Consider the following 10,368-nt stretch of genomic DNA (forward strand, 5'->3'; position numbering starts at 1 on the left):
GTGATTCTCTGCTTGTTATTTTTTATTATATAGTTGAACATAATGTATCGCCTCTAGTATCTTGCTAGCAGGCCCTTTGTAGTCATGTGATCATGTCATTCAATAAATAACTACACGTTACATTTGTTTCATATAGCAAAAAAGATTTAATAAGTTTTTTTTTTATATGTAAATCTTATGTAGTATATGTATATTTTTTTTTGAACGGTAACTTTCTTAAGGTATTTACATCCCCAAGTCGGGGACCCTAACCAAGTCTGTCCCAGACTTACGTTGTCTTAACCGGGTCCGCGCTGGGAGTGGTCAGACTTGGCTAACGGCGTTCGCCCGGAAACCATACCGCCTCCACACGAGACACCTCGCTGGAGTAACGGCCGGATTAAAACCGGGGTGGCTCAAGCTCGAACTTGCGCAACATTAACTAACAAGCTCTTACCATCATTGCCTGGTCCCCACACCTTTGCTACACCCGGGAGTCGAACCGGAGTCTCCAAGGAAACAAACCGGCCCAACTCCCAACTGAGCTGGGGTTGGGGATAATAGTAGTATATGTATATGGTAGCATTTAGTTTAAATATAAATTTAAGTTTCAATAAAAACAGTAGAATTGTAACTAAATAACTGATATACGTTCCGTATATATAATAATAACTGAATTACTTTTCCAGTTTTAACTAGTTATTTTCTTTTTATAACTAATCAATTCTATTGGTTTCCTCTCCTCTTTTTAGTACCTAGCTATTAGTTCATACTTAATGGGTATTAAAGGCGGTGTGAAGGGGTTTGATAACGTCTTTAACATTGTTCCCATGGGCAGTATATGGGTCTGAAGAGAGAGAGACGTTTCTAGTAGGCCTGACAACAAAAATCCATTTGGATTATTTTGGGTCATCTTAGAAATGAAACAAGTCACAATGGGCTTGGAAAATAATTAAAGATAGGTCAAGATGGGTTTTGAAATTTTTATTTAAAATTAGCCATGGGTCACGATGAGTTTTTAAAATTTCATTTAAATTAGTCATCGGTAAGGATGAGTTTTTAGGTTTTAACCAAACGTATTTAAGTAACCCTAAAACAACATCACATAGGGGGTGTTTGTTTTTTCTTCAAACATCTTCAAGGGAGCTGATGTCTGCAGCGCGCAGACATTACCATTGAAGACTGTTTGTTTTTTTTAAACCAGATCTGAAAATGGCTTTTTTCAGCTTAAAAAAAAAGCTATGTTACCCTTTCTTCAAACATCTTCACAAAAAACTCTCCTATCTCATCTTAACAAAAAACCCTCCTCCCTCAAAATTGGACCACCACCACTACTGTAAGGTCACCGGCGCCGGCCGTCGCCTCAGTCGGCCACCACAACCGGGGCTGCCATCAACCTTCAACATCATCGATCATTCTCATTGTGTCGTCATCATCATCATCGTGTCATCATCATCATCATCATCGTGTTATCATCATCATCGGTGGCACATTTCGTGATGAAAACTTTAAAATCAAACAGTCACATGCAGGTTTGTCAACTATTATTTTTAATTCTTTGATTTTGTATTTTATTTTAACCTTTTAATTCACTGATTCTGCATTTTGTTTATTCTTTATTTATGTATTTTATTAGGTATGGTGGCTATGGTGAATACAGGACCAGTTTCCAATGGCTTACAATTCTTTATATCCACAGTTAAGGCCTTTTGGTAAGTTTTAAGCGTGTACCCAGAACTAGCCAGTGTATGAATTGGAATTGAAATGTGAATTCAGTTTAGTTTGATCGATGATTTGGGAATTTGGGGAATTAGGTTGCAGATTGGTTATTACAATTGGAATGTGTAGTTGAGGTAATTGGTTTAGAATGTTTTGATTTGGAAAATAAAACAAAGTTCATATAATTTGTACAGACAGTATCAATTTATAAAAACAAACAGTCTTATATTTTCAGCTTGAAGAGCTTCAGACCACATCTTCAGTTGCAGACATGAAAACAGATGAAATAAGCTTGCAGACAGTTTATGTCTGCAAAAACAAACAGCACCATAGAGTCACAAACTTCATATTTTGTGTACGAAAAATTAAAAAAAATCAAAAAAAATTGAAAATTGCCCGATAGTCACTGTGGTTTGCTACATTTTTAAAATTCCGCCACCACCTCACCCCGCCATCGCCGGAGAAATGCACCAACCACCGCATTTAAATATTTGTTAAATGGACTACAAACAGTATGACGACGATGAGGATTTGTATAAACAAATTCCGACCATTCAAAGATTCAATCATTAACTTCAATTTCAAGTTTGATTCTATCTCAGATCTAAACGAAATTCAATCTTTGACTTCAATTTCAATTACTCCATCGATGCACCTTCAATTTATTGTGGCAGGTTATGAACGGCGGATGGCAATGGTGGTGTAAAGTTGGAAGATGTTTTGTGAAGATTGAATCGGTGGGATGGTTTATATATAGGGCAAAGGGGTTGAATCGTTACCGTTTCCGTTATTATTTTAAATGCCGGTTGAAGATGATTATAAATATAATATTAATTAATATGGTTTCATAATTCCAGTGTCAATTTGTGATGAGTTGTGAACCGTCTCCATTCATGTTGTGGTGGACGGTGGTGCTAGGTTGGGTGGTCGTTTTAGAAGCTGGGGTTAAAAAGATGAGGAGAATGGGAAGGTGGTCACACTTTTTTATATTTAAATAATAGTGATGTTCTATTTATCTTTATAAATAAATGATCAACTCGTGTATTCCATCAATTCGAAGTTAATGACCTTGGTTCAACATTTTTAATCTACAATTCATCTAGTTATGTGTAAGATCTGCGGTGAGGATGAAGAATCAGTGGTCCATATCTTGTTAAGATGCAATTTTGCAAAAAGGGTATGAAACGAGGTGGCAAAGTGGACAAAGACGTCGATGGTGAACATGGAAGGCAACTTAACAGAAGTATTACAAGCTTTTCTGGATGGTCAAAGGAGCCGGAATGTTAAAAAGATTTTACATGCTATTGCTATTCAGTCGATGTGGAAATTGTGGTTAAACAGAAATGATAAAATCTTTTTAGGTAGAAACCGAACTGTCCAGATTATTATAGAAGAAATTAACGAATCTTCGTTACAAGGAATGAGCCAACGTTCAAAGCATAGATCTATCTCAAAACAAGAATGGTGGACTTTAACTTAAATGTGTAGATAGTTAAGAATCATGTGCTCTACTTATGTTTTATCTTTTTATTTTCTTCTCTGTTTTGGTACTGCTCCTGTATCAGCTGAACCTTTTGGTTTGTGTTTGGTTTTAATGAAGTTTGCATTGGCTATTAAAAAAAATCTAGTTATGAAGAATTCTTCTTTTTTTAACATTTTGTACAATTTGAATTCGATTCGTGATTTGACGTTTTGACCAATTTACCAAAAATATGACCAACTGTGCATTAGCTCAACCAACTTTGTTTTGGGAAAAGATTTTGTATCCCAACATCGGTGTATCAAAAATAAAGTTGAAATTTAATTTTTTTTTTTTACAAAGTTTATGCTAAAACATACAACAAATCTTTTTGGATTATTGAAAATAAAATGCAAAAATGTAAATGCTCAAATGCACTATTTACAGGAAAATCATTTTGTGAAAAAAGGTGCTAGAGGATCATATCAATATGATTGAGACATATGAGAGAGACCTTTGTTCTTTTGATGAAACACTTAGTATAAACTTTAAACAACTTACATTGGTTGTCAATACTGAGGTTCACTTAAACTCAATTAAAAACTTTCGTAATGCTTATCGATACGTTAAGGTACATCAATGAGCCCCAGAATCTTAGCATATCCCCTCATCTCTATACATAATAAAAGAACTAAGGTTGGGACACCTGTCCCCTCCACATTCATCTTATAGACAGGTGTCAATCCCTCATTCCATTTGCTATCGTGTTCATCTCTCAGCCTATCCACGCCTCCTCCTTATTGCTAAACTAGGGTTTTTTTCCTTTACATCTATTCTTCCTAACCCTAATCTCATTTCCCCCAAAGGTGAAGGAGAAGAACAGCGTAGCATTTCGCTCAGCAAGCATTTCGCTCAACCACCTCTTCTTCTTCCACAAGCATTAGATCGAGTCGGAGCCCTAATCCTAAGCAGGCAGCCGCTTAACATTTTCCAAAATCACCGCAATTACGCATCGCTCACATGGCTCGTGCTTTATCCAGATCCGCTCGTCAGGTACTAATCTCTCATGTTCTTCATCAAATTTTTATCCTTTACTTTGATTCACCCATCACCGATTATCCACCTTTAGCTTCTATATATAAACGATTCTTCAAATTTATTATATATCTATGTTCTTGGGGATTTTTGTTCTTCTTGAAGAACCAAATTGGGGGTTTTTTGAAGTGTAATTTTACCAATTCGATTTTTTTTTTTACAGATTAGTGTTTTCTTTAGGAATTCATTTTAGATTAGGGTTCTTTTTGGGTCTGGAATGTGTTTCTGTTACACATAAGGTTAATTCAAAAACCTTTTGAGATAAAAGATTATTATGTCGTACTTATATCTTTTTCATTTATTGATATGGACTAAGTTTATATAAACCCTTCGATTTTATTTAAACTTTAATGGTGATGATCGTTTTCAGCATGCTAGACACGATTAAACAAAACCTAGAGGTTTTTTTTTTTCAAGAGGGTGTTAGGATTATTTGAGTAATTTGAATACAATCAGCATTGTATGCATCATATTGAACTTTTAATCGGTAAACAGGTTCATTGTAGAGTTTCATATGAATTCATGTGTATAAGAAATTATTCAAGTTCTTCAATCAAGTAAAGATATTCTTCATATTTACTTTTTTTCCAAACGACTTTAACCAAACCAAGCTATTTAACTTTTGTGTTTTTGGTTTAAATTTAGTTAAATTACTTTTGTTATGTTATATTTGTTGGTAATCAGAGTCACATAAATGGAGAATAAAGTAAACAAGGTTGTGGAATTGTTATTTGAATTTTATTGCTTGAAATGGAAAACCTCTTACCTGTTTGCTTACAAAAGGGAAATGCAAAGAATCATAACAACGGAAAAGTTGTAATGCATAAAGATACCCTACCAATAGATGTCTACAAAATTTGTGCACATGTTACAAACTAAACCCATTTTGGTGAAATCTGAAAAACATTCTGAACCATTTTACTTTTTAACATAGACTGTAAAAATAGACCCCATTTTCGTGACTCAAACCTTATTTTTGTTGAGTCAAATAATCAGACTTACTTTTGTTTTAATTTTGAGTCAAAACATCTGTTTTGGTGAGTAGTCAAACCTTCTTTCTTTTGTTTTAACGCTTCAGCCAAAAAACATTAGAGCTTCTGATCTCTCTACACATAGAACTTATAATATAGCACTGATATGTGAAAACAACATTGCCTTATATCCGAGGTATATTGTTGATCTTTGATATGTTATAAGGGTTTGATATATTTATATCCTTTTAATTAATCACTTTCTTAGAGAGAGAAACGGTTCGAGAGAAGAGAGATCAGGGTAGAAGGAGACCGATGAGTTTCCGGCGGACCACCGGCGGCCTATCCGACAAAAGACCAGGTGATGAGGTGATGTCGCACCTCCGATTGTCTCGCGGCTAAATTTGTCCGAGTTATTCCATTGGGAGTGGATTTGAAATGATGTTATGTTTTCTTGGTCTACACGGTCTTGGTTTAAGGCTTGGAGCCAACCAGATCTGTACTTCTAATCTGTTTGTCTAAGCTTGCTTTGTTACTTACATTATATGTCTACTTGATGTTGACATTTTTCCTTATTATGACTGACTGTATCAAAATATATGTATGAGTGAGAGAGACATTGTAGAGCACAAAGAAGGATTATGCCAAAACAGAAGACGATTTGAAGTCCCTTCAAAGCGTTGGACAGATCATAGGCGAGGTGCTAAGACCTCTGGATAGTGAACGATGTAACTACTACCTTTACTATTTTCCTTCCTTTTACTTTGATTGTACACTATGTTTTAATTTTCACTCTTTTGTTTTAAGTCATGAATAGGCAAGTTATGTGTAATGTGTGAAATAGAAATTTAAAACCAATGTGGAGTGTAGCTGCCTTGTAATTTGAATCATTAAAACATGTTGTATTTTGGAACTTAAGTACAATTGTGAATCAATATACTTCATATGTAATATTGCAGTGATAGTCAAAGCCAGTAGTGGCCCAAGGTACGTGGTCGGATGGCGCAGTAAAGTGGACAAAGAAAAACTAACTGCTGGAACTCGAGTGGTTCTCGACATGACAACTCTGACAATCATGCGAGCACTCCCTCGTGAAGTTAGTCTATTTAAAAATACGAATCGTCTAATGAATTGTTGTACATTTCGTTGCTTTTACTAATAGTTTTTTGACAACAATTTTAAGGTTGACCCAGTTCTTTGCTTCACGAAGACCCCGACAATGTTAGCGAAAGAAGTTGGTGGGCTATCGGATCAGATTCGAGATCTCCGGGAATCCATTGAGTTGCCTTTGATGAATCCGGAGCTCTTTATAAAGGTCGGCATTAAACCACCTAAGGTACGAATTAATAGCTTTAAAAAATAATATTTTTTCAAACTTTATATGAAATATGTGTATTTTTTCCCTGGGATTAGGGTGTTCTTCTTTATGGACCTCCTGGTACGGGCGAGTGGATGCTAGCTAGAGCAATTGCCAGTAATATAGATGCCAATTTCTTAAAGGTCTTTATGCTAACAAGATCTCTATGCTAAGCGTTTCTGTGGGCTTTGGGGTTAGTTTTTATTTTACTCTTGGTGATTCATTTTTAAGTACCTTCTTTTATATACAACGATTTTACACCATAATCTTTAAAAGAGGCTGAAAAAAGGGCTTCGCTCGTAAAGTTGACTACATATATGTATATGCATCTGATCTTGTAACAGCTGTTCGCAAAGCTTCCGGAACAATAGGTATCCATCTTACTTATTTCATTAATTTTCAAGGGGCAGTTTCGTCATTTTAATATTTTCACCTGCTTCGGGTTACCAGAAAAGCCGTTGGAAGGATGTCATATAGTTGTGGATGCTGGAAATGGAGCTGGTGGTTTTTTTTGCTGTAAGGGTTTTTTTAAATCTTAAAACACGAGTTGTGTGTCTGTTAGTAGGAATGTTGTTATTAAGTTGGTTGTTTTCTACCTTAAATAATTACACAAAGATATCAGTTTGACCGGTTGACAAATTTTGAGTAATTTCATATTTGTTTAACTTTCTTGAAATATTTGTTAGGTTTTTTAAAATACTTATATTTTGTACTAAACATGTCTAAGGGATTAAAAACTACAGCACCGGGTCGTTTATGATAAAAATTAGTTTGTAATTATTGTTAACTTAATTTGCATAGATGTGCACCCTTATGATGTTTGTAACAAGTTGGATTCAAAATACGCTTCCAAAGAATGAAGTGGACAAGCATCATAATAACGTTTTTGATGATCTTCTTCAGTATCACATTTCCAATTATTATTCTCTTTTTTTTCTATACAGCCTAATATATTATTTCCTATCAAGTTTTTCATTTGTGTATTACTCTCTATTTTTTTGGAGTTATTCCATTATTTGTTTTTTACACGATTTTAATTTTCAACAAATAAATTTATCTTCATTTGTTAGAACCGCGTTTCACGCGGGCAATAACCTAGTTGTCTAATACACTAACCCGAGTTTAATGTCTTTAAACTTCATCAATTGTGATTTGTAAAAAAAAATAAAGTTGAACACTTAAATACTAACAATCAGGTTGATCTTTCAATACATAGAGAAAGTCTAGTGTTTAAGCAAAAACAAAGAAAGTTGAGTTCATGTTACAATCTCATCGAATTTTGTGACTTTTTTTTTTTGAAAGGCCAATCTTATTAAGGAACCAAATACTGAACAAAAGTTATACAAAGCTAGCCACTGCTAGACACCCCCCCTCCCTTTTCTGATCTAATTCTGCTTCTATATTCAAAAACAAAACTGCACCACTGACCCCAATCCATTGATACATTTTTCGCCCTATTCTGTGATATAATTCATATTTCATTTCTGTCTAATTCCTTGGATTAATTTTAACAACATGCTACTAACTTAATGCAAAAATAACCCAAATAGAAACCCATGATAAACATCCATCACCATCTCTGCCTAGACCCTAAAAAAATCAAATCATAAATCTTAGCCAAATGATTAACCTACCCGGGTTACCCGGAGTTGGTGCGATGACGACCAGCCTTGGTGGAGGTGGGCGGAGATGCATTGGTGAAGGCGGCCGGAGCCATGGTCGGTTCTTGATCGCCGCTTCTCTCTCCTAGTCGCTTCTCTCTCCAAACGTATGCTTTCTCTCTCTAATCTCTTCAAATCCCTATAAAAATAGAAAACCTAGATTCAAAGGACTCATGTTCAAAATCCAGATTAAGAAAAATCTCAGATTCAAAAACCCACCCCCAAACTCAACAAACCTAAAAAAACAGAAACCCAGATTCAAATTACGGACTGCCATCAAGAAGTGGAATTCACAATAACTTAAAAGGTCTCTTGGGTGTGTATGATGTGGGAATGGAAAAACTAATTAAAGAATGGAAAGTTCTCTGTTATAAATGTGTCATAAATTATAATGCATTTGTAACGGAATACTTGAAAATACAATAAGTTAATTGGTTTTCATAGGAAATACATCACAAAGTAGTAATATGTATTTAAAATGGTAGATTAACTAATTTGTTGATATATTTAAAAAAATCCGACAAATTTACAACAGACTGTGACAAAATTAGATGTTTATTGTCTTTGTCACTATTGTGTAGCAAATTTGTTACAAAAATTTGGGTTTTTTTTGTCGTCATAAATGTGTCACAATTTGTGACGCATTTTTTTCCGTAGTAAAATGGACACTTCTAGTAGTGATAGTGTTAAAAATGATATATTTGTGTTTAATCAGTTTTAATAATCTTATATGTTTTTATTCTGTATTCTAAGGGCATGTTTGGCTAAGTTTTTCAAAACAACTTATTGGCTTATTGACTTATCAAAAAGCCAATAAGTTGTTTTTGTGTTTGACTAAGCTAAAAGTTCTTTTAGAAATAACTTTTTGCAAAGAAGAAAAAAGAGGTTTCAAGAAGTCACAATATTGTGACTTTTTGGCCAGCTTTTAACTTTTCAAACTACAAATTACCAATATACCCCTTCTTTATCCCCTTATATCTAAAAGAATGCCCATTTTAGTCATTTTACATTAATAAGTTAATCCAAACACTTTTTTTAAAAACTCCTTTTCAAAAAGTCCTTTTTCCAAAAATCCTTTTCCAAAAATCATTATTAACTATAATAAGCTTAGCCAAACATGCCCTAAAAATAATATGTTTTGTTTTGTGTTTGTGAGGTATTAATTGTTGGGCTAAGGACTTGTAGCTGGACTAATATGTGAACTTGTAGCTGATTTGTTGTGGGCTTAAAGCATGAGTTCGTGGGCTCAGATTTTGGTCAAGGAGTTCAACCCAGCTTGTTGTAGCCCTTGTACAGTTGTACGTATATATAGGGTTGTGTGAGTGTGTGAGTCGTATCATTATCACATATATTTTCTCACACATTCAGATAGTTCTCTTAGGGAGCGTTCGGTTCGCAGGAATTCAATAAAATTTAAGAAAATTGGAATTTGAATTCCATCTTTTAAGATGTTTGATTCACAGAATTTGATAGAATTGGAATCTCAATTTCAATCTTCATGTGTTTGGTTGATAATGGAATTATAATTGGAATTAGGCATGAATTCCTTCAAATTCCTTTAACTAAAGAAATTCAAAATCCTTCCTATATGTGAAAGAATTAAAGTAAATTAATTGGAATCTTCGAACGTTTCGACCCAAACTGGTTTCGATCCGAACCGTTTCGACTCGTACCGTTTCGACGCAAACAGTTTCGACCCGTAACATTTCGACGCCAACGGTTTCAACTCGTACCGTTTCGACGCGAACCGTTTCGACCCATACCGCTTCGAATCGAACTGTTTCAACGCGAACCGTTTCGACGCAAATCATTTCGACCCGTACCATTTCGACCCGAACTGGTGGTTGTGGGTGCCGGGGTGATGGATTCCAATTTATATGACAACCAAACACAACAAAAATGGAATTGAGATTCCAATTCCAACAATTTTCAATTCCAATTGGAATGTTTAAATTCCAAATCCAATTCCTTCAAATTCTAATATCTATACAAATTCCAATTTCAATTCCAAATCATTCCGCGAACCAAATGCTCCCTTAGGGTTTCAATCTCACACGTCTGATTCATGAGTTTGATCTGGTAATTTTGTTGAGATCATCTCTTCGAAGAGTCTCTATTTGTTTTGTA

At 34.7% G+C, this 10,368-nt stretch overlaps 2 long non-coding RNA genes across 4 annotated transcripts; one reads left to right on the forward strand and one right to left on the reverse strand.

The window, feature by feature from the left end:
• Positions 1–3,908: 3,908 nt before the first annotated feature.
• Positions 3,909–7,258, forward strand: LOC110885834. 3 transcript variants are annotated; one of them, XR_002562461.2, is made up of 7 exons: positions 3,910–4,210; positions 5,832–5,951; positions 6,183–6,319; positions 6,407–6,559; positions 6,637–6,773; positions 6,857–6,951; positions 7,031–7,256. It is a non-coding gene; the product is annotated as an uncharacterized LOC110885834 (long non-coding RNA). The 3 variants fall into 3 exon arrangements; XR_002562462.2 differs by having other exon boundaries at positions 3,913–4,210; positions 6,925–6,951; positions 7,031–7,239; XR_002562460.2 differs by having other exon boundaries at positions 3,909–4,210; positions 6,637–6,951; positions 7,031–7,258.
• Positions 7,259–7,918: 660 nt separating this feature from the next.
• LOC110885835 lies at positions 7,919–8,635 on the reverse strand. The gene is made up of 2 exons (XR_002562463.2): positions 8,461–8,635; positions 7,919–8,380 (listed from the first exon to the last, which is right to left on the reverse strand). It is a non-coding gene; the product is annotated as an uncharacterized LOC110885835 (long non-coding RNA).
• Positions 8,636–10,368: the final 1,733 nt, after the last annotated feature.

Source organism: Helianthus annuus, chromosome 10, assembly GCF_002127325.2.
Source record: "Helianthus annuus cultivar XRQ/B chromosome 10, HanXRQr2.0-SUNRISE, whole genome shotgun sequence".
Classification (NCBI taxonomy): Eukaryota; Viridiplantae; Streptophyta; class Magnoliopsida; order Asterales; family Asteraceae; genus Helianthus; species Helianthus annuus.